The 25,448-nt window shown below is 42.0% G+C and overlaps 1 protein-coding gene across 2 annotated transcripts in view; it reads left to right on the forward strand.

Annotated features, from left to right (window-relative positions):
- Positions 1–25,448, forward strand: part of EPB41 (erythrocyte membrane protein band 4.1) — a 227,269-nt gene that overhangs the window by 359 nt on the left and 201,462 nt on the right. The gene's annotated exons all lie outside the window — the stretch shown is intronic.

Below are 25,448 nucleotides of genomic sequence, written 5' to 3' on the forward strand. Positions count from 1 at the left end.
CCTCTTTTTACCTCTGCTCTCTCTTTCCTTTTTCTGGAGAGGACCTTAAAAGCCTCAGCCTTAAAAAGGCTCCTCTTTGCTCTTAGGGGGGGGGTCCTCTCTGCCTTTGCCGTTAGTAACTTTCTGTTCTATCCTTGTCAGTTTGTAACTTTCCCCTTGTAACCCTTCCTTCAGAGAAGTCCCTCGATTGGGAGAAATAGAGAGATGTAAGATAATAATAATAAGAATAATAGTGTCCTTTTTTGGGGGGGGGGGAGGTGAGTAGGGGTCCTCATTAGACAAAAGGAGGACGTGGCACCGCCAAAATGGAGGACCTGATCAAGGCCAAGCTCTGGGGCCACAACCCAACCGCAGTTCCCAGAATGCCATAGCCTTGAGCCGGGGCAGTGAAAGCGGTGCCAAACCGAGTTATATCTCCAATGTGCTCAAGGCAGCTTAGTCATGCTCAAAATGGAGGACACTACTGCTGCTACTACTACTACTACTTATTATTATTATTATTATTATTATCGTTTATTTGTATAGAGCCATGGCCCTTTGCAGAAACTTTGGAATGCCTCCTGGGCAGAGAAGGTGGGAAAGGGAGGACCCGTCCGGGAAAAGGAGGGCTCCTGGGCACCTGAGGTGAAGCTTCCTATTCTGGAGGGATGCCCCCCCCCTTTGCCCTTCACCTGCAAAGGTCCCTTTTATTTTGGTTTCCAACCCGGAATGACTTTGCAATCTCTGGGCTTGGCATGCAATGACGTTTTCCCTTGGCATTACTCTGCAGCCAGAGCCTGCCCTAGCAAGCCTTGCCTTGCAAAGCCCCAGGCAGCCAAGGCTCCTCTTGAGCCCCTTTCTGGAGGGCCACACTTTTAGGGCAGGTCCCCAGCTCTAGAGACCCCCCTCTCTCCCCCCGCCTTCCAGTCCAGAAATCTCTTGCTTTGTTTTTATTTTGTTTTATTTTATAAATATTTTTTAATTTTAATTTAGTTTAATTTTATAAAATATTTTTTAAAGTTTCTTTTGTTTTATGAAACTTTTATGAAGTTTGTTTTGTTTTGTAAAATATTTTTAAAAGTTCATTTTATTTTATAAAACCTTTTTAAAAGTTTATTTTATTTTATAAAATATTTTAATCATTTGTTTATTTTATAAAATATTTTTAAAAGTTTCTTTTCTTCTATAAAATATTTTTTATAAGTTTATTTTATTTTATAATATTTTTAATTGCTTTGGTTTGAGATATTATATAGGAAAAATATATATGTAAGTGTTTCTGCAATTGAGACTTGAGAATGAGAGAAGTTATATGGAAAGAAGAATCATGGGAAAAGTTAAGAATAGGAAAAAGTTGTGGAAGCTATTTTGTGTTAGTTTGTATATGGACTGAGATCTATAGGGGAAAAGGTAAGGATGTTGAGAGAGTTGAGAACTGAACGATGAGAGAAGTTATATGGAAGGAACAATCATGGAAAAATTAATAGGAAAAAGAGTTGTGGAAGCTATTTTGTGTTAGCTAGTTTGTGTATTAGTTGTATATCAGTTTGTATATTTTGTTTGTGGTTTGTATGTTTTGATTGTTTGCATGTTTTGGAGTTTGTGTTAATGATACATTGTCATGTTTTTATAAATAAGAAAAGACTTATTTTTAATTACACACACACACACACACTCTAAAGTGGTGCCTGGTCTTCTTTGAGGGGATCTCTTTGGGTGTTTCCTTTCCTGGGCCCAAATGCCTCTCTATGGCTGCATCTGCACTGCAGAAATAACCTGGTTTGACTCCATTGACCCCGGCTCAATGGGATTGAATTTTGGGAACTGTAGCTGATTGTGGCATCAGAGCAATCTGAAAAAGGAGACTCTCAGTGTCTCACTGAACTGCCATTCCCAGAATTCCATAGCATTGAGCCATGGCAATTAAAGTGGTATCGATTGGTAACTTTTAACTTGTAACACAACCCCCCTTGACATCATCATTGACATCATCATCATCATCATCATCATCATCATCATCATTATTTATGGTCATATGCCAAAATTAAAAAAAAAACAGTTACAGCTAAAGTTCATAAAATTGATAAAGCATAAAACTCATAACACATACATACATATATGTATGTACATCCATCCATTCATATAAAAGTTGATGATTAATTTACAGAGATGAACACAAGAATAATTAAAACCACTTCTGTAAAAACGTTTAGGCATTCTAAATCTAAAGGCCTTAAAATCCTCTTTACTTTCTTTCTCTTTTTCTTAAGAGAAATGCAGTTTGGGTGGGATCAAAATGGATTATTTCTGCAGTGTGGATGCAGCCCTAGACACTGCATAAAGACTGGTCATTTCCCCAGGAACTGGAATTTTGAAGCTTTTATATCCTGGGAATATGGGCATGCTTGTTGTTGTGTGTTTTCAAGTTGTTTCAGACTTATGGCAACCCTAAGGTGACCCAATCATGGGGTTTTCTTGGCAAGTTTCTTTTTTTTTGGGGGGGGGGGGTTGCTATTGCTATGTTCTGAGGCTATGACTTGCCCAAGGTCCTCCAAGTGGATTTACATGGCCAAGCCAGGATTCAAACCCTAGTCTCCAGAAACATAGTCCAGTGCTCAAACCACTATACCAACCACACTTAAAGCTCAGGCTACCAACTTCTATCTTTCAGTTAGTCTCAAAGGTGCTGCAAGATCCTTTTGCAAACTGGTTTTCTAGACTAACATGAATATACATATGGCATTGAAGCCCTCCGTGTGAAAGATCAGCAGATTTCGGCCATGGAGAGAAAGCTGTGCCAGGTAGCACTGCAGAATTTCTCCCTGCTGTCTTCCTCTTTCCTGGAAAACATCCATCTATCTCAGTGATGGCGAACTTATGGCACGTGTGCCAGAGGTGGCACACAGAGCCGTCTCTGTGGGCACGTGTGCTGTTGCCCCAGCACAGAATTTGCCAGAGTTTGTTACTAGAAAGACAGAGGGACACAGCACTTTGCAATAAATAAGTGGGTTTTGGGTTGCAGTTTGGGCACTCAGCCTGTAAAAGGTTCGCCATCACTGATCTATCTATTCTGCTGCTTGCAGAACAGAGGGCAGCCAAGCTTCACATCTTGCTCTGGAACCCAATGATCCTGGAGGCCAAGGATAATCAAAGCAAACCTCCTCTCCTTAGGAGACAAAACTGCAGCAGTTCTCTGTTGCCTTTTACCCCGGGTTAAAAATTTGGATTAGCTTCTCCTTGTGCAAAGTACCCCTCATAGCAAGCAGGGAATGCTTTGCGGGGGTGCACTGGGGGCAGCCAGCAGCCTGGGCAGAGAGGACCAGCCATGCTGCTGATGGATTTCTGTCAAGAAAGGGGTATCAGTTTTTCTAGAAAGCCTACTATTGCTATATACAATGGGCCTTTGAATAATTTTCAAGCCGTGGATGGTTGAATCCGTGGATAAAGAATCATAGAGTTGGAAGAGATCCAGTCCATTCCTCTGCCATGTAGGAACCTTCAATCAAAGCATCCCCGACAGATGGCCATCCAGCCTCCATTTAAAGACCTCCAAAGAAGGAGGCTCCACTACAATCTCCAAGGAAGTGTGTTCCACTGTCGAACAGCCCTTACTATCAGGAAGTTCCTCCTAATGTTGAACTGGAATCTCTTTTCCTGTAAACTCATCCATTGTTTCAGGTCCTGTTTTCTGGAGCAGCAGAAAAAAAGCTTGCTCCCTCCTTAATATGACATCCCTTCAAATATTTAAATGGCTGTCATATCACCTCTTAACCTTCTCTATTCCAGTCATTCCTCATAGGGCATGGCTTCCAGACCCTTCACCATTTTAGTCGCTCTCCTTTGGACACATAGCTCCAGTTTCTCCACATCCTTTTTAAATTGTGGTGCCCAGAACTGGACACAATATTCCAGGTGGGGCCTGACCAAAGCAGAATAGAGTGGCACTATTACTATTACTTCCCTTGATCTAGACACTATACTTCTATTGATGCAGCCTAAAATCGCATTGGCCTTTTAGGCTGTGATGGATATGGAGAGCTGACTGTATTATTAAGTCTTTCTCCCCATGTACCTGAGAAAGTAGACTGAAGTCTAGAAAAGTTCATGCTACCAGCTTCTTTCTTTCAGTTAGCCTCGAAGGTACTACAAGATTCTCTGATTCCCAGAATTCTTTGAATTCTATGTATTCTTTATTATTATTATTATTATTATTATTATTATTATTATTAAAATGGCCAGGAGCCATAAAACTTGACTGAATTCTGTGAGCTGTGGTACCAAACTGTGACATCAATCTTAATTTGTAGATATGCCTTTTTAAATTTCTTTTCAAAAAGTATTCTGGACACTTTTTGAAAAGAAAGAGAAAGACATATCTACAAGTTAAGATCAGATCTTGGAAAGGTTCCTTTCCACAGAATTCTGTCCAGCATTATGGCTACTGGCCATGCTGGCTGTGGGATGCTGGCATTTGTAGTTCAATAAAGTAACTTTTCTTAAACTTTGGATTACAGACACGAATGGAGTGGCCCCTTCCCATAATTGGAAGAGATGTTGGGCATATGGATCAATGAACAGTACCAGGCACTTGCTGTGCCATTATTTTATAGCAAACTATTTTTGTGCTCACACATAAGTCCTGAGTTACTTCAAAGATTATCAGAGTGGTTGTGGTAGAAGCTTTTGTTGATTAGATTCTGGTTCATCAGATGCCAGAAATGTATCCTCAGTTGGCAGCCGATACATAACCAGACTGGCATATATGAAGTGTGTGGTATTTAATCCCAAAGCTGGAAACTTTGACGTGACTAGAGCAGATAAGGGATCAGCCCCAGGACTGGGATTGAGCTCAATGCTGGGAGTTATTTTCTAATACTAGAGCACAACAGATCTGTGTTCAATTCAGCTTTCCTGAACAGACTTTGTGATTCACAATAATTATTACACTATGCTGCTGATGGCTTTAAGTGATGGCAGACAATGGTATCACTCCAAATGGTACACAGTCCTCATACTGATTTTGATTTAGCTGTCTTCTGTTTAGATGTACCAAATCATGTCCTAAAACCAATTTATAGCCTTGACTAGAATAGACCCATTGAATCAATGGAGACTTGCTTGGTCAGTGCTGATGTAAATTCCATTTATTCAATGGGTCTGTTTGAGTCCGGGCTATAAATTAAATTTAGGCCAGTGGCTGTTTTCCATTCAGATCAGGAGTGTTACGCTTTTCAGACCTTTTAGGTTTTTACCTGTGGCAAATTTGGAAGGGGTATAAACTGGCAGAGTTTTTTCTTTCACATTTTTTGCAGTCCTTTTGTGGTTGGATCTGCCTCGCAGCAGAGTGTGGCAATTTGTTTCATTTGTCACTGTGTTTGCACAGATGGAGGCAGACTTTGATGCTGGAATGATGCAGCATTGGAACTGTTGCACGAAGGAAAGACAATTTACCATAAATATTCAACTATAAGTCAACCTCATGTATAAGTCGTGGGCAGGTTTTGGGGACAAAATTATGGATTTTGCCATGACCCTTGGATAAGTCGAAGATAAAACTTAGGGACGTGCAATAAAAGATCTAAATGATGATGCAAAGGAAAACAATGCCAAAGGACCTATAAAATTATGGCATGCATTTTTGGCTCACACTAAAGGCTGGATGGATGAGAAAGTAGAGGGATGTCAGTGCTCTTGCCTTTAGAATGTCCTTCCTGTGTTGTATTGTTGTTGTTGTGTGCCCTCAAGTTGTTTCTGACATATGGAGATCCTCTTATGAGGTATTCCTGGCAAGATTTTTTCTGAGCAGTTTGCCATTGCTTTTCTTTGAGTTAGAGAGTGTGTGATGTGCCCAGACAGAGATTCAAGCTCTGGACTCCAGCCTGAGTTTTATAGGTTGTCTGAACTGGCAACATAAAGTGCCTTCAAACCAACTTGAAGCCAATTTCGGGGGGGGGGGGGGGATCAGCCTGTACTTTATAGATGTTAGGAAAGCCTTTGATTGTGTAGATCATGAAAACCTATGGGTTGCTCTTAAAGAAATGGCTGTGCCACAGCATTTAGTTGTCCTGATGCATAATCTGCTGGCCCTCTCTATCTGTGGGCTTGCCATCTGCAGATTGGAGCATTCACGGATGTCCCTGGCCCATTCTTCTCAGTGGTGGTGTGTGCATGTGATCATGCCTACATTGAGAAGAACTGGACTTGAGGTCCTGCAATATTTGGCTTCCATTGGAATGGAACCCCTGTGAATACAAACAGGGGACTGTAATCAGGAAAAGAGGCTACCATAAGGGCAGAATATGTTGAAATGGAATAGTTTACAGTGGGAAAGGGGGTCAGGCAGGGCTGCATTTTGTCACCCTGTTTGCTTAACTTGTATGCTGAACATATCATTAGTAAAGCAGAATTAGACTCATCAACAGGAGCAGAGTGTCCTGATCAAGGTTTTAAAGTATTGGTGCCACTCAATGCTGCTTTGGCCAGACTTCACCTGGAATGCTGTGTCTAGCTCTGGGTCCCACACTTCAAGAAGAGTATCAACAAACTGGAACTTGTCTAGAGAAGGATAAGAAAGATGATCAAAGGTGTGGAAACCAAACCTTATGAGGAATGACTTAGGGATCTGGATATGTTTAGCTTGCAGAGGAGAAGACTGAGGGATGACATGATAGCTTTCTTTAAATATTTAAAGGGAAGCCATGTAAAGATTGGAACAAGCTTGTTTTCTGCTGCCCCAAAGACTGGAACATGAACCAGTGGATTAAAATTACGAGAAAAGAGATTCCATCTGAACATTAGGAAGAACTTTTTTACTGTAAGAGCTGTTCAACAGTGTGGTAGATTTCCTTTGAGAGTGGTGGATTCTTCATTTTTGGATGTCTTAAACAGAAGTTGGACAAGCATTTTTCAGGAGTACTTCAAATATACAGGTATATTCCTGCATGGCAAGGGTTTGGGTTAGATTGCCCTTATGGTTCATTCCAACTCTAAAATTCTGTGAATATTTAATATACACAGCAACCGTTTTAAAAGATGCTGGTGGCTACTTGCTAATCAAGAGTTAAGGGAGAGAGCAAAGCATATGCTTTTCTTAAACATGGTGCTAACTAATAGAGTAGCAAGATCAAACCACTTTACCATAGCTATGCATATGATGATCTCTGCAAATGGAATAGAATCATAGAATCATAGAGTTGGAAGAGACCACAAGGGCCATCCAGTCCAATCCCATTCTGCCATGCAGGAACTCTCAATCAAAGCATCCCCGACAGATGGCCATCCAGCCTCTGTTTAAAGAGTATTATTGTAAATCAGAATGACACTAAATGTTGTACTGCACTGATTCCAACTAATTATCCCTTCCTTAAGGATATATATTTTTTCTTGCCATCCTGTGGTGAGTATTAACTCCATACTCTGTGACCAGTGACTACTGAGTATTCTCAGTCCTCATTTATTGGGGAAGAAGGGATGGGTTTAAGATTTTTCTACTTCTTCAAATTGTATAGTCTCCTTAAGTGGAACACCTGTCTCTTCTCTTTTCAGAAGACCTTTGGGACCATGTCTGAGTGCTGCATTATCTGCCATTTCTCTGGACTCTGTCTTTAGTGTTACACAGAGCAGGGGTGACCAACTACAGAGGGTCCAGGGGCTATTTTATACAGACAGCCAGACCTACCACAGGCAATACTAGCCCCCTTTCCATGAAACCAGAAGGGAGACCTCTTTCTGGTTTATACCCCCCCCCCCCCCAAGCCTGGAGGTGATAAAACAAGGAGCAACAGAGGTGGAGTGTTTGAGAAAAGAATTGCACAGTCCTGGAGGAATAATACTCCAGTTTTGTGGGTTTTTGGGGCTCTGTGGCCATGTTCTAGCAGAGTTTCTTCCTGACGTTTCGCCAGCATCTGTGGCTGGCATCTTCAGAGAAGAAAAACCCACAAAAAACTATGGATGCCAGCCATGAAAGCCTTCGACTTCACAATACTCCAGTTGTTTGCAAAAGACCTGGAGGGCATTGGAGGATATTGGGAGCTGTAAAAATGTTCATGTTGTCATGCAGGTGGCTGTGTGAGCCACATATTCCCACCTCTGACCTAGCAGGAGAAGGTGAGGTCAAATTGTATTCCCTCCCTCCTTGTAGCATGAGCACTTCAGAGCCATTAGGTAACAAAAACAAGGAGGACAAGCATAGAATCACAGAGTTGGAGGAGACTACAAGGGCTATCCAGTCCAACCCTCTGCCATGCAGGAACATACAATCAAAGCATCTCTGACAGATGGCCATCCAGCCTCTGCTTAAAGACCTCCAGAGAAGGAAACTCCACCACTCTCTGAGGAAGGAGTTTGTTCCACTGTCGAACAGCCCTTACTGTCAGGAAGTTCCTCCTAATGTTGAGGTGGAATCTCTTTTCCTGGAGCTTGCATCCATTATTCTGTGCTCTAGCCTCTGGAGCAATAAGCTTGCTCCATCCTCAACGTGACACCCCTTCAAATACTTAAACTTGTCAACATCCTTTTTGAATTTTGGAGCCCAGAACAGGAGCAGCAGGACTAGGACGCTTATCAAATGGGGTTTTTCCAGCTCAGAACCAGGGTGAGTGTGAATTGAGCGATGCGGATTCATGTCATAACGTTCATGTATTTTCACACCTGGTTGCTTTCAATGGGAGCCCCTTCTGTGGGGCTTCTGCGGGGTTTCCGAACTGAATCCTTACTGGCTCCTCATTTTGGGGAGTTGGTTAAATAAGTGGATTGACGGGATTCGCATTGAGGCTCGGTTCGAATTCACTGCTGATTGGTCTGGTGTGGAATGTCAGTTTGCTTGTGCTCTGGAACAGCACCGGAAAACCCCTGAGTTGCAAACTTCCCATGATGCCGTGCTGCAATTTTGCCCCATTTGCTTCCAGTGTGCCCCCCTGAATGAATGCATTCACGTTTTAACGTGGACAGGAGACATGCTGGCTAGGAGGGGGGAGATGGGGGGGAGAGAAAGGGAAAAGAGGGGGCAAAGAGAGAGTGGGGTTAGTAAAGTTTCTAAAGGACGTCCTCCAAAGTGGGGCCAAGGTGGAGGCAGGATTTACTTCCAAGTAGAACTGCAGTTTCTACACTGGTTATTTTTACAATGAAAGAAATTTATTATTATTATTATTATTATTATTATTAAATTTCACTGCAAAATAATAATAACAACAACAACAACAACAACAACAATTTTCCCGGTGGGTGATACATTTGGATGAAGCAGAGAGCATTTAGGCTAGGGATGGAGGGTAGGTCCAGATGACAGATCTGAAGAGAAAGAAACAGGAGGCTGGAGGGAGAGATGGCACTCCCAGAATTCCATAGCCTTGAGCCAAGGACCCCACAACAAACTCCAACTCCCATAGTAGTAGTAGTAGTAGTAATAATAATAATAATAATAATAAATTTTAAAATAATATTAATATTAATAATAATAAATTATGTTATTAGTTTGCTGATGCACCAGAGCTCTCTGGCAGAGAAGGCTCAATGTCTCAGGACACTGCAGTTCCCAGAATTCCATAGCACTGAGCCAGGACAGTTAAAGTGAAGTCAAACCACCGGATTATTTCCTAATGCATATGCAGAGGAAAGGGATTTCAGTCCAGATGACAGATGTGAAGGAAATGAAATGGGAGGCTGGAGGGAGAGATGGAACTCCCAGAATTCCATAGCCTCAAGCCAAGGACCCCACAACAAACTCCAACTCCAATAATAATAATAATAATAATATATTTTTAAAATAATAATAATTTAATTAATAATAATTAATTAATTAATTTTAAAGTACTACTACTACTACTACTAATAATAATAATAATTTAAGTTATTAGTTTGCTGAGGCACCAGAGCTCTGGCAGAGAAGGCTCAATGTCTCAGGACACTGCAGTTCCCAGAATTCCATAGCACTGAGCCAGGACAGTTAAATGAGTTAAACCAGATTACCTCCCCAGTGTGAATGCAACCTAAGAGAAGGCAACTGCTACAAAGGGAAGGAGAGATGTAGATGGAATAGATGAGGAGAATGACAAGAGGATAGATGTAGATATATGTAGCTGAAATAGATGAGGAGAATGACAAGAGGATAGATGTAGATATATGTAGCTGAAATAGATGAAGAGAATGACAAGAGGATAGATGTATATATATGTAGATGAAATAGATGAGGAGAATGACAGGAGGATAGATGTAGATATATGAGGCTGAAATAGATGAGGAGAATGACAAGAGGATAGATGTAGATGTGGATGAAATGGATGGGGGCTCTGACATGGAGGACCCCTTTGAATTTGGCTGCCAGGGATGGGGAAATAGAAGAGAGGAAGAAAGGGGAAGCTGTCATTCCTGTGAAAGTGGAGCCAGACTCCCTTCTTAACGGAAGTGCAGAGGTTCAGGATGCCTTCAGGGCTCCACTGGGCATGTGCAAGGGTCCCAATTCGAATCGTTGAATCCCCATGGTGTGCATCGGTGTGGAAATACAATTTGCACTCACTCTGCTTTGCCTGAATCCTTGGATTCGATTCCCCCTCAATTTGGAAGGGTAACGGAAGGGCAACCAGGTGTGATAAAACAGTCACGTTATAACGTCAATTCGCATTGTTTGACTCGCACTCACCCCTGATCTTAGCTCCAATAACCTCAGTGTGATAAACGCCTAGGTATTGGCAGTGCCCAGTGACCAAGCCAGAGCAGTCACTTGGAGGTTGTGCATGGGAAGATGCTTTCTATGAAGGTGGATGGCTGGTTCTTTTCTCCCAATCTAACCAATAGTGACTGGTAGCAGATGCCTAGGATTTCAGATGGCTACTTACCCAGCTCTAGGGGTTTCTGGGTGAAACAGATTATTTAGATCCAGTTCAATCTTGCTCCAGGCCTGCTTATGAGATGGAGACAGCTTTGGTCACTTTGGTGGATGACCTACCCAGGGAACTTGACAGGAAGAGTGTGCCCCGTTGATTCTCCTGTACCTCTCAGTGGTTCAATGCCAGCAACTATGGTATCTTTCTGGGAATGGGATTTATGAGCATTGTTATGCAATGGTTCTGGCTTAGAGGGGTAAATTCAGATGATGGCGCTAGGCGGGGACTCCTGTTTGGTGCCCTGACTGTTGGCATCTGAGGTACCTCAGGGTTCTGTTTTGTCACCCGTGATATTTAACATCTACGTGAAACTGTTTGTTGTCTAGAGATTTAGGGTGCAGTGTCACTAATAAGCTGATGACATCTAACTTTGTTTCTCCTTCCCATCTGATTCCAAGGAAGCTGTCTCCATACTGAACCAGTGTCTGTTATCAGTATTGGATTGGATGTAGGCAAACAAATTGAAACTTAATCTAGACAAGGCGGAGGTGCCCTAGTCAATCTAAAGACAGATCAGGGAATAGGTACTCTGCCTGTGCTGGATGAGGTTACACATGCCCTGAAATCTCAGGTTTGTAGCTTAGATGTTCTCCTGGATTCAACTCTGAGCCTGGATGACCAGGCTTCAGTAGTGGCCAAGAGCACATTTGCACAGTTAAAATACCATATATACTCATGTATAAGTCGACCTCATGTATAGGTCGAGGGCAGGTTTTGGATCCAAAATCATGGATTTTGATATGACCCGTGGATAAGTCGAGGGACAAACACTGGAGGATGTTACAAAAGATCTAAAGGGGGGGGGGGAAACAAAGCACCACTTCCCTCCCTATATCTCCCTTTCTGGACCTCTCCCAAGCATCAGTCTCGGCATGGAAAAGAGGAAACAAACCTCGGCGCGTGCGCACACACACACACACACTCTTCCCCTTACCAGAAGCATCTCCAAGGCTCATGGCTTGTGAAAAGGAGGACAGACCCCACTGTCTCTCTGCTTGTCACCCCCAGGACTCCCAAGACTCATAGCTTGCAAAAAGGAGGACAGACCTTTCTCTCTCTCTGTCTTTCACCCCCAGGACTCCAAGGCTCATCGCTTGCAAAAATAGAGGACAGACCTTTCTCTCTGCTTTTCACCCCCAAGACTCCAAGGCTCATTGCTTGCAAAAATAGAGGACAGACCTTTCTCTCTGCTTTTCACTCCCAAAACTCCAAGGCTCATAGCTTGCAAAAATAGAGGACAGACCTTTCTCTCTGCTTTTCACCCCCAAGACTCCAAGGCTCATAGCTTGCAAAAATACAGACCTTTCTCTCTCTCTGCTTTTCACCCCCAGGACTTCCAGGCAAAACGGGGTACAAGCCAGGGCATACATTGCCTCAACAGCAGCTTGTTAGTGCTGGCTGTGCGGGAAGGCTGAGAGGGAAACAGACACACACACACACACACAGAGAGAGAGAGAGAGAGAGAGAGAGAGAGAGAGAAGAGTGAGTGCCAGGGCTTGGAACCATTACAAGGCTACAGAGAAAGGTGGGCACTTCTTCTTTCAAGAAATTTATTAGCATTAACTCATTGCCCCGTACATAAGTCTACCCATGATTTTGGAGTTCATTTTGGGGCATACATTTTTTGACATATAGTCTATACGTAGTGTGTGAACTATGCTTGTTCCCTGGGAGACCAGACCTGGTTATAGTGACATATGCCATGATTACATCCCATTTGGACTACTGCAATGCACTCTATGTAGGACTGCCTTTGGAAACTGTTTGGAAACTTTAGCAGGTTCAAAATGCAGTGGCCAGAATGCTGACCAGGGCCAGATATAGGGAGTATATATTAGCCTATTGAAAAAGTTTTACTGGCTACCACTTTGTTTCTGGGCACAATTCAAAGTGGTGGTCATAACATATAAAGCTCTATACAGCTTAGGTCCAGGCTATCTGAAATACTATACATCCCCATATGAACCTGTCAACACTTCAGATCTTCAGAGGAAGGCTGCCAGCATCCCACATTCAGGATACAACAGAGAGCTCCCTTCCGCAGGAGGCTAACCTGGCCCTTTCCCTGTTCTTTTGCTGGCAGGCAAAAATATTTTTCTTCAAGCAGGCTTTTAATATGTAATTGAATCCAGGGAGGTTGGGTGTCTGTTTGTGTATGTCTTCAATATTTTACATTTTAAACTTTTTAATGATTTTATATTTTTAGTTTGTTATATTAATGTGATGCTTTTTAATTGTATTTTTAAGATTATAGTGTTTTGTTAGCATTGTTTGCGAGTCACCTTGGGTCCAAATTTGGAGAAAGGTGGCATATAAAACAAACAAGCAAACAAACAAATAAAAATTAATTTTGCAGCCTCGGTTTGAGTCTTGGCTGACCCTGGGGCATACAGCCACATGGTAACAACTAGTGCTATTATTCATTATGCATGAGATTCCTTGCTCTACTGTATTGTCATGAAGAGAGCTTTAATGTTGTCTGTTTAACTGCTGCTATTCTGTTTGCAGAGCATCACTCTAAAAACTCTCAAGGAATGCCTGCTTTTGTTGTTTGCATCCATTAACCTGTTTTTGTAAGACAGCCTATTAGGAAAAAGAAATCAAACATGCTTTAGGAATTGCAGTCTTTCAGCAATGTATAATGTACTCCTTTGGGTTTCTTTGCTGTCTGCTGCTTTGCATCATGGTTGACCTAGGATGCAACTCACTCTGCGTAACTTACTTTCTCTTGTAACTAGCTGGCAACTTTTACTAGGCCTTTGCCAGCTGGCTGAAGGTAAAAATAGGTTGTAGTTTCCTTGTTCCAATAGATTTGGAGTGTTTTACATACGTACCAAGAGCGCCAAAGGGCAGGATGGGCTCTCTAGCCTTATGGCAACCATCCTAGGAGAAGGAAAACTCTAATCTCAAACCTGGGCAGATGGTGCTCATCTAACCCTGTAAGGTCAACCATCCAAGAGAAGGAAACTCTAATCAAACCTACGACCCGAGGACCTCGCTGCCACCATCCATGCTTGTCAAGGCCTCAGCAGACGAACCTTTGGTTTAAAGGGTGAGGCCAGCTGCGCTCCACCAGGAAAACCCATTGCACAGGCTCGAAGGATACATCCAATGTCATCAACGCGCTTGTAGAAAGCATGGATGAATCCTTCCTGAATCTTTGTTCGCGAAGTAAAGCCAAGAAGAAGAGAAGACATACTCTCGATCTGGAAAAGCTGGCTGCCAGGCCTGAAAAATCTTGTTTGCTTTGTCCACTGTTTAGAATTGAGTAAACTTTCTGAGTTGACTTTCAGCTCTGCTTTGAATGGATTGCAGTAGTAGCAGGGAGATGGAAACATCAGAGCCAACATGACTGAGTGGGTGGAAGCTGGCCTAATTCTTCTTCAAGTAAACTATTTGTGTGTTCTGCTAGTCTTTATTAGTTGGTTGTCACTTGGCACATCTTGTTCTAGGACTCAATGGGTGTGGTGGTTTTGTTTTTGGTCTTGTCTCAGGCAACCTTGATTTGTATGAAAGAACCCTTAAATAGCAATAGGTACTTATTAAATACCTATGATTAAGTAAATAGGCACTTAATAAAGGTATTTATTAAGCACCTATTGCTATATTAAATAACAATAAGTACAGTATAAGACAGCCTATTAGGGAAAAGAAATCAAATATGCTTTAGGAATTGCAGTCATTCAGCAATGTATAATGTACTCCTTTTGCTTTCTTGTATGTCTCTGTGTTTGCATGTGTACATTTCTGTCTTCAAGACTTGTAAAACAGCTAAATGGAAAGTCAGACTCTGTGTCACACATGAAAAGTGAAAGGGCATGAGGAAAGATGAGTCTGTGTGTGGATCCGGTATGCTTTGTTGAGGTTAGAAAATTATTTGAATCATAGAGCTATCATGTCCAACCTACTGCTCAGAGCCATCGCTCTAGCTAAAGCATCCCCAGCAGGTAGCTGTTGAAACTCTTTTTGAATATGCCCAGAAAAGGAGCCCCACCACCTCGCTAGGCAATTGGTTCCATTGCCGAACCGCTCATTGTCAAGAAGTTCCTTCCAATGTTCAATTGAAATCTACCCTCCTATAACTTAAAACCATTAGACCTGGTCATACCCTCTAAGGCAGCAGAGAACAAACCTGCCTTCTCCTCCTTTTGGCAGTCCTTGAGGTATTTAAAGAGTGCAGTCATGTCTCCACTCAAGTTTTCTCTTCACCAGGATAAACCTTTCAACCTTCAATATTTATGTTTTGTTCCCCATTCCTCTTCTCATCCTTATGCAAAGGGGTTTTGTAGAATCTTTGAGACTAACTAAAAGTTGGTAGCATGGGCTTTTGTACACTTTACTTCCTCAGATGCAGATTCAGGTCTACGAAAGCTCATGCTACCAGCTTCATTCTTTCAGTTAGTCTCAAAGATGCTATATGCTCCCTTTGTATGCTGATATGCAACATGGCTATGTCTTTGAATCTTACCATCCTTCTTGCACTTCTCTGAACCATTTGTGTATATCCTTCTTAAAAAGAAGCACCCAAAACAGAGACCTAACCAATGCAGAATATAGTGAGACTATAACTTCCCTCAACTTGGAAACTATGCTTCTATTAATGCACACTAGAAAGGCATTCTCCTTTACCACAGTACCACACTGCTGGTTGATACTGATCTTATTATCAACAACAATCTTAAGATCTTCACATGTAGTACTGCTAAGCCATGCATGTCCCCCCTATGCCTGTGCATCTGGTTTTTGTGGCCTAAATGTAGGATTTTGCATTTGCCTCTGTTGAATTTCATTTTATTGATTTTTGCCCAATTTTCTAGTTTATCAACATCCATTTGAATTGTGTTCCTGTCTTCCAATGTGTTAGTCACCCCTCCCAGTTTTGTATCATCTGCTGTCCTGCCCTGCTTCCAGCGCATGAAAATGGACTCTGACTTGACTGGAAGCATACCTGACAGATGGCCATCCAGCTTCTGCTTAAAGACCTCCAAAGAAGGAGACTCCACTACACTCCGAGGGAGTGTGTTCCACTGTCCAACAGCCCTTACTTGTCAGGAAGTTCCTCCTAATGTTGAGGTGGAATCTCTTTTTCTGTAGCTTGCATCCATTGTTCCAGGTCCTCTTCTCTGGAGCAGTAGAAAAAAAGCTTGTTCCTTCCTCAATATGACATCCCTTCAAATATTTAAACAGGGCTGTCATATCTCCTCTTAACCTTCTCTTCTCCAGGCTAAACATCCCCAGCTCCCTAAGTCATTCCTTATAGGGCATGGTTTCCAGACCCTTCACCATTTTAGTCGCCCTCCTTTGGACACGCTCCAGTTTAGGAAGCAGCAATTAATTATGCATCAGCTGCACTGAGCTACTGATCTATAAATTCCCAGCCCTGCCCTCCAGGAGTTGTCAGAGATTATCTGATCTACCTGGCTCCCTGTTATGCTTGACCTGGACTGTGTGTGTGGACTCCGGATGCCATGTACCTGACCTGGACTGTGTTGACTTAGGCTGTTGTTTACCTGACTTGGACATTGCTGAACTCTGTTTAGGACTTGGGGCTTCTATTTACTAAAGTAAAGTAAGTGCTGAATTGTAAGCTACTCTGTGACTGTGCTTGATCATTAGCTGTTGGCTATCAGCTGTTCATCAATCAGCCTTTGGCTAGTTGCCTGGACTATGTTTGGGACATCTACAAACTTGATAAAGGATTCCCACCATCCCATTATCTCAGCCAGTAATAAAAATGTTGAAGAGTAATGGCCTTGGGACAGAACCCTGAGGCATTATTGCACTTAAGGCCTCTTTCCAGTTTGAAGCACAGTCACTGTTGACAAATCCTTGAGCACAGTTTTATAATCAGTTATGGATCCATCTGTTAGTGTTTCTGTTAATTCCGTATTTTGTCAGTTTGCTAATCAAAATATTATCAGGGACCTTATCAAATGCTTTGCTGAAATCCAGATAAATGACATCCATAGCATTCCCACCATCTACTAAACTAGTGACCTGACTGAAAAAAAGATACAAGATTAGTTTGGGAGGATTAATAATAACAACAACAACAACAACAACTTTATTACAGCCATTTGGCCAGCACAGTTTGGGAGGATTTGTTCTTGACAAACCCACGGTGGCCTGTAGTTTCCTTGATCATCATTTTTAGCTCCATTTGTGTGGATTGCAGCTCTGAGAATTCCACTGTTGCTGTACATGGTATGGGAGAAAGCACCATTTTTCTGTCTATTCCGGTGGCAAAATATCTTCAGCCTATCCTGAGATAATGAAGAGAAAAGTGGTGGTGGGATAAAGTTTATCTGTTGTGTAGAAAATGAAATTGTGTATATTTAATTGTATATAATTTAATTGTAGTTTGTTGTGGCAAAAGAACTCTCTAACAGAGAAGGCTAAATATCTCACAAAACTACAGTTCCCTGAATTTGATAGCATTGAGCCATGGCAATTAAAGTGGTGTTGAACTAGATTATTTCTGTAGTGCAGATGCAGCCCAAATCAGTTTTATTTGAAATAAGAACAGCATTCTAGGTGAAACATTCATTTTTATCATTGGAATTGTTCCCAACGGTGGCACGTCTCATATCCTGGCTAACTTCAGTTCAGGAACACAATCTTCAGCAGTTTCAGAAAGCATATTCAGAAACCGACTGAAGCTATTCACAGCGTAGCAATGTTGTCAGAACTGAATCAATGTCGGTTGCACTTGACAGTATAGTAAAAGCACATAGCAAATCAAATGTTTTCATGTGCTGATTTGCCATTTGTCTTAAAAATATTTCTCTTCCCAGGACTACCCCCTCTTTTCCTTTCTGTATGAAGCCTTTATATTCATACAGTATTTTATATGTTGTATTTTTAGTCAACATCAGTCTTATGTTCATGTATCTTAAAACCTGCCGAGTCACCAGACTGTTTTAATTTCCCCATCAATTGTTTTGTACACTTCAAAGGATTTTCTTGTGTTATCAGCAAGTCCTTAGCAAATGTCCTGAGCTTGTACACTTCAAGCATCAAAATAAACAAAAGTGGTGACAATAAAGTGACTATAATTTCTATAAAGTGTAAACTGATCTAATCAGTTTAATAAAGTTGTTCCCAAAACTCATCTCTTTCCACAGTTTAAATAGAAAAGTTCAGTTTATGTTATCAAAGGCCTTTTCTGCATTTGAAAAAATCAATATGGCTTCTTTTGCATTGTGTTTATAAGGTATCCCAATACGTCCAACACATTTCTGATGTTATCCCATTATTGTTTTTAGGTAGAAATCTGCACTGGTCCCCATGTATAAAATACTGAAGGATGATTTTCATTTTTTGGCCAAAATCATTGTAAGCAGCTTATAATTATTACTGAATAAAAATATTCTATAGGTTTTTTGTTAATGTTAAAACCGGTCTTTTTGGCATTAGTGCTACATTTGCCTCCTTCCACCTATCAGGAATCATCCCACTCTGCAGAATAAAGTTCATTGTCTGTTGTAATGAGACAGCTGGAAGCCAGAAAAGGGTGCTCCGGAGAAGGAGCCAGAGGAGCGCGCCTCTGTCTCCTCCTCGCAGCCTTTTCCCATCCTCAGAGACTGGTGTAGTCTCCTTTTTTGGAGGTTTTTAAACAGAGGCTGGATGGCCATCTGTCAGAGGTGTTTTTACTGTGCTTTCCAGCATGGCAGGGAGTTGGTCTGGATGGCCCTTGTGCTCTCTTCCAACTCTGATTCTATGTAGCATCAACTGACAACAGAAGTAACATCTGGGATAAAATGTAGGCCTGTTACTCTAACATCATCACCTTTATTCTTCTGTGCGATTTTTAATATCTTTGCCTAAGGAAGAAGCCAGTAAAGCTCCAAAAGCTTGCTTGATATATTTTATGCATTTTATCTGGACCAAAAAAGGTATCACTGGCCTCTTACAGACTGGCAAAATAAAGCTGCTTCGGGTCTCTTTGGAGCTATGCTGTTTAAATGATGCAAGTATCCTAAGAATCCGGAAGCCGCGCCAAAGCTGCACTCCAGTGCTTAGGAATGGAGTATGGCTTTGGTGCGACCTCCGGACTCTTAGGACCCATGCATCATTTAAATAGCATACCTCCAAAGAGACCCGAAGCAGCTTTATTTTGGCAGTCTGTAACAGGCCACTGTTTTGTAGACATAGGGTGGCACTGTTAGTTTGCAAGTCTCTTTCAGGATAAGGCCTCTTGGGCTGCAATCATATTTTCATTTAGCTTGGAGCATTTCCCACTCAGCAGGATGGCTGTTTCTTTGGAGTAGATATGTATAGAATTTAATTGCATTACTGTATCAATACTGGTTATTCTATTTATTTCTTACATCTATAGCCCACCATTTCTTCGTGGAACTCAGGGGTAGGCAACCTTTTTGAGCTGGGGGCCGGGGTGGTGTCCCCCAGACAACGGGGGGGGGGGGAGCCAAAAAAATAAGTAATTAAATAATTAAATAATATAGGACAACATTTTCAAATGTAGGATACATTTTTAAAAAATGGAGGACATGCGAAAAAATTTGATGATTTTTAAAAAATGTTAATATAAATGCATGTTTCTTAGGCATGATCAAAATGGAGGACATTTGGGCCTCAGAAGCTGGCTGATATCAATATCGCCATCACCATCATCATCATCACTATCATTGTTAAAGCAGACCTTTTAGCATTAAAAGCACCGAAAATACACAGAAATGCACTTTGGAAAGTCACATTGTCTCACCTTCAGAAAGAGTGAGTGCATGTCTCAGAAACTGACATATCATCATCATCACCACTATCATTGTTAAAACAAAGCAGACCTGTACAAATGGAATGGAAATCCTCCTCCTCCTCCTGCTACTCTTCTTCTTCCTCCTCCTCCTGCTCCTTCCTTCCTCCCTCCCTCCTCTTCCTCCTTCTTCCTCCTCCCTCCTCCTCCCTCCTCCTTCCTTCCCCCCTCCACCTCCTGCTCCTTCCTTCTTCCTCCTCCTCTTCCTCCGCCCCCTTCCTGCCCTCCCCGTGGCTGTGAGGCAGCTGTGGGAAGGGAGGGAAGGAGGAGGAGGCGACCCCCACCCCCTTCCTGCCCTCCCTGCGGCTGTGAGGCAGCTGTGGGAAGGGAGGGAAAGGGCAGGAGGTGACCCCCGCCCCTTTCTACCCTCCCTGCGGCTGTCAGGCAGCCGCGGGAGGGGCGGGAAGGAGGAGGTGGACCCCCGCCCCCTTCATGCCTTGCCCGAGAAGGAGCTCCTCCTCTTGAGGCTGGCTGGCCAATGGGGTCAGGCTGGAGCTCCAACAGCCCACCCCCTGCCAGCAGCCATTGGCCAGCCAACCCCAGGAGGAGAAACTCCTCCTATTTAGCCCTGCGTGTGGCCCTGCAGGCGCGTGCAGGGCTACAGGAAGGCGCAGGTGGCGGCGGTGGCACACTGTCTGCGGCCCGCCTTCCTCGGCGCCGGTGCCGCGGTATCACCTGCGGCAATCGGCGGCAGCACCAGGCTGGGGGCGGTCCTGCCACCTCCGCAGGCTGGATGTGGCCTGCGGGCCGGGGGTTGCCGACCCCTGGTGGAACTCAAGCAGAGCTACATGGCTGTCTCTCCCACTTTTGATTCTTGTAACAACTTCATGAAGCCCTGTAGCCCTGCAGGCAGTGATAGCTCATAGTTATGCATGAGTTTTAGGGTTCATTGGGATCTCCTGAGCCCTAATAGTCCAATGTATTTTAAGAGGACCAAGTTGTGGAAGGAAGCTTTAAGTTTGCCTTAATTTACAAAACACTTTTTTTTTAGCCAGAGCATCAAAGCTTTACTTGCACAGCAGTTGGCAGAAGCAGGTATTTAACAGCTTTGTCCTTACCAATCCATTCCCCGTTCCTCTCCTAGGCCTTTTGCTTAAAGTTTAAACCATGACCAAGTCAAAATTAGTTATTGTCTGGTGGCCTAGCCAAAGTGAATTGTAAATCACTTCTAAGAAGAAGCCTTGCTTACAGCTTCTGGGCAATGTAACCACAAGGGAATCTTAATGTGAGGAAGAGATAGGTCTCATTAAAAAAAAAAAGACTGGCAAATGAAAACTCATGTGGTGAATTAAACTCAGAGGCAAAGCTCAATGAGTTACATCCAGAGGTGTGGAAAAGGAGGAATGAGTTTCACTTCTAGATTATCTTATTTTTTTTCTATGAAAATCTGAATTGCATTAAAGAGGATAGTGTTCTCAGGAATGGATATCTGAACAGCTTGTAAGAAATGTGGTGAGGGGGCTGTGGGACTTTACTCAGTGTGGTGTAGTAGGACTACAACAGATTGTTGGGCCAGAACCCTGGGGGTGAGGGTTGGAAACCTCTCTCGGCCATACAATCTCTCTCTCTGGGCAAGTCATGCCCTCTCAGCCTCAGAATAAGGGAAAGACAAATCCTCTCCCAACAAATTTTGTCAAGATAACCCTGTGATAGGTTCACTTTAGGGTTGCTGTAAGTTGTAAGTTACTTATATACAACAACAACAGATTTCTAGTTGCAGGTTTGTTTGCATTAGAATAGCCATTCTGAGCTCAGGTATTTGTTGAGAACTGGGTCCATTCCAAAGTAAGCGTCTCAGACTGACACTTGGTGAAAACTAAGGTGAAGTAAGCATTTATGCTTTGAAACAAATAGAAGTGTACCCATCAAAGGGGAAACATATTTGCTTAAATTTTACTTTGATAGATTTATTTTATTTTATTTACTTAATTTCTATGCTGCCTTTCTCCCAGAAAGGGACCCAAGGCAGCTTACAAGATAAAAACATCTAAAAAAACAAAACATTGCAATAAAAATTTAAAACAATAGATCTATATTTGGAAGTACTGTAATCATCTATAATGATTATAGATATACAGTTCTTCTCCAATGATGTATGTGCTCACTGGTCAGACAGAGTTGTTAAGTGCTTTCCCTTTGTGTGATTTTTGATCTTTAAACTTGACTTGGAGTTGACAGCTATTCAAACAGAAGGCTATCATCTCTAAAGTTGGTCATATGGCCCATCCTATCCCCTTTTCACACCAGTTATCACTATTCCAGTGATTAAACCAGCATGTTTTTATACGTGCTTTAATTAAATCGGTTTTAATTAAATATTAATTAATTAATCTAACTATTCTCGGGCAGAGAAATTTAGGTTAAAAAACTGACCCCAAAAACCTGAGTCGACTTATCCACGGGTCAATGCAAGTTCTGTACCTTAACTCATATATACAGTCGGCCCTCCGTTTTCACGGGGAATCCGTTCTGGACCACCACCACCCCCCATGAAAATGGAGACTCACCAATATTCAAACCCTATAGGCTTCAATAGAGTAGAAGGGGGTCAGTGCTTCCAGGGCAGATTAATGTCTTACCTTTCACCAGGGGGTGGATATATAGTTGCCCTCTGTGAATATTCAAGACCACGGATCTCAACTCCGTGAGAATGGAAGGACAACCGTAAATCCATCCCTTGGTGAAAGGCAAGAGTTTAATCTGCCCTGGAACCATTGACCCCCTTCTACTCTCTCATCCATTCAGCCTTTAGTATGAGTACAAATAGTTATGCCTGCTTTAATTTTGTAAGTTCTTTGGCATTGTTTTCCTTTGCTTCGCCCTTTACATCTTTCATTGCATGCCCCTAAGTGTTACCCTCGACATATCAAAATCCATAATTTTGGCCCCCAAACCTGCTCTCAACTTATATATGAGGTTGAGTTATAGTCGAGTATATACGGTACTTCATCACATAGTGTTATTTTTAAGGGTTTTCTGTAGAAATACTGTAGGGGCATTCAACGGAAAGTAGAAATGGCATTCAATGTTTGGTATAAAGCAACTGCTGAGTATAATGATTGGAAATGAACTTGTAATTTTTTAAAATGAATACTATGACTTTCCATAAAGAACAGGAATATGTCTTAACAAATAATAACTCATTCTTCCCCTTTGACAATTTTTATACCGCAGGATTAGGGAGAGAAATATATGTGAATGGGATACATTCTGGCAGATATCCTAATAAGAGTGAGATCCCTGGCATTATCCCTGCATTTTTTGGCTATGGTAATGACAGCAGATTTGTTATGAAAATGGTACTTGGCCTTAATCTTTGCAGATGGCTGGGTTACTTTGATGTGGGGGAAGTATGATGGGAACACCAGGCTGACCTGTAATGCTTCCTTGGGTACAGGACTAATCTATTTTTTGTGTGTTGCAAAGAAAATTGATGACTTGATATGGGGAGGTAATGGAAATGGCATTGATCAGGCTATTGAGGGATGCAGTGGAAGGTAGAGAGTGACATTAAGGGAGGAAAAAAGTATTAGCTAGATAAGAAAAGCAGCACTGTCTATAGTAGCCGGAATGACTTTGCTGTGTATTTGATTTAGTAGAGATTTTAATTCTGAAAGGAGAAATTGTTAGATCTTTGTTGGAAAAAACGTCATTGAACTCTGCTTCTCTAGGTAAACTATTGCCAGGAATTTGAGATCTTCTTATGAGACCCTGTTGCATGAAATTAGGTTTGTGGGTCCATGTAACAGGGTTTTGTTTTAACTGTTTTAAAGCTTCATTGTTTTTAGACTTCTTTTAGGAGTTTTAAAGGACTATTTTAATGTGTTTAAAAATGTTTTTGTTTCTGTATTGTTTTAATTGATTTGTGTTTATTTATCACCTTGGGACTCCTTATGGGCAGGGAGGCAATGCAGAAACACTGGGTTTCAGCTGATGTGGGGAGTAGGACTTCCAGAGGACAGAGCTTCCAGGGCAGGGCCAAAGGGTGCCCCCCACCTTGTTGTCCTGTTCTGCTCTACTCATGAGTAGGCAGCAGGGAGGGGGACCCTTTCTCCAGTGATAAAGTGTGTGGCTGGAGGACGAGGAGGGCATGCCCACCCTTCCCAGCTGCTCTGTTCTGGTTTTTTTTTGCTGGAGAAGAAGCCATGGATGGAGAAGCAAGAGGAATGCACATGTGCCCTTGCAGACTGCTCCATCCTAGGCTTTTTCTCTGGATAGTGCAGCCTGTAAGGATGTGGGGGCATGCTTCTCCTTCTCCATCCCAGGCTCTCACAGCAGCCAGGAAGGGGGAAGAGGGTCGAACCAGGTCTTGCTCCTCTTCTTGATGTTATCCAGCGTGGTGTGTATCCCTCGTACCACCTAGTGACACCACTGAGAAACACTATTAAATGGTTATCAAAGCAAATCTTTTGTTGAATGAATTTTTCTGGCTAGGAAAAAAAAAGACTCATTTTGATTACCTTCACCTGTGGGAAGAGAACTTAAGTACTACAACATCATGCAGTAAGGCATGGGGAAAGCCACTAGTCTCCAGCTCCATTTTGAATTTATTTTCTCTTGCAAAAAGGCTCTGAGATTCAGTAGCTGTTGCCAAAGTTTCTACTGCTACAGTGGCTGCAGAAATTCACTGGTAACTCATTGATAACTCACTGAGCAGTTCATCTCTTTCAGTGGGCCCTTGGAGTAAATACAGAGTTAGCAATTTGACCTCTGGTGCATTTGTAATGTAGTCAGGACTTTTTGAATTGCTTTTTAACATTTGTAATAGATGTTTGTAATGTTTTAATATTAAACTGCCCTTCCTAAACCTCTTACAGGCATCTTAAGCATTTGAAAGCTACTTGTAAATACTTTTAAAACCAGTGAGTGAGAAATGGTTATTAGTCCTTAAATTACTGTGCCGGGGATACAGGTTGCCTTAAGTTCATGTTTATTTTCATTCACTTGAATCCAAGTATGAATGTGGCAAGCGAGTTATTCTGGGTGTGAATTTAATAAGTTGAACCATCACATCTCCAAGAGTTTATGGTTTATGCCTCACGCCCAAGCAGAACCTGTTTTTATGAGGCGCTTGGTTCTTGGGAAGATTAGCCTGTTGGGGTGTGAGTATTAAAGAAAAAAATGACAGCAGAGGTTTGAGGAATTTAACAAAAACTTTACTTAACAGAAGTCTCAAAAAAGCCTGAAGTAAACAGAACAATCTGAATAGCACAATACAAAATCCAGATACAGCAGCATGCATGCATTACCATGTGAGGGCAGCATGGAGAGCAAGATTCAATGAATGCTCCCTAGACCCACAAGGCAATTATACCTTTCTAATTAGTTAATACAATCACCTGGTTTACTTAGCTTATTACCATGGTCTACACCTGCCTGCTCACTAGATTCTCATCCAGTCACAACTTATTACCTGGACATAGCCATCTAGTTTGGATAGCGGTACTGGCTTTGTTTTTATAACCAATTCAGGGGATAACAGCTTGCCATGCAAGTTGCAGTTTGCTTGTGAAATAACCAGAATGCTTAGCTCTCAATGTGGGAATGAAGGAAGCCGAAGTTCAAAACCAGGCTGGAGAGGGCTTCTTTAATACCCACTAGAATCCTCTTCTGGCATATGTAGGACTCCTGAGGCCAGTCCCCCCAATAAACAAAAACTAAGATATTGTTTTGCAAGAATGGACAACCCCACATGAAAACTGCCTCTAATTTTTAATGAATGGATTTTAATATTTTATTTATAATACTTACATACTGATTTTATTGTATCTGTTTTTATTAAAATTGGCTTTAAGATTTTTAAAATGAAAAGCAGT

Source organism: Sceloporus undulatus, chromosome 9 (genome assembly GCF_019175285.1).
Source record: "Sceloporus undulatus isolate JIND9_A2432 ecotype Alabama chromosome 9, SceUnd_v1.1, whole genome shotgun sequence".
NCBI lineage: Eukaryota > Metazoa > Chordata > Lepidosauria > Squamata > Phrynosomatidae > Sceloporus > Sceloporus undulatus.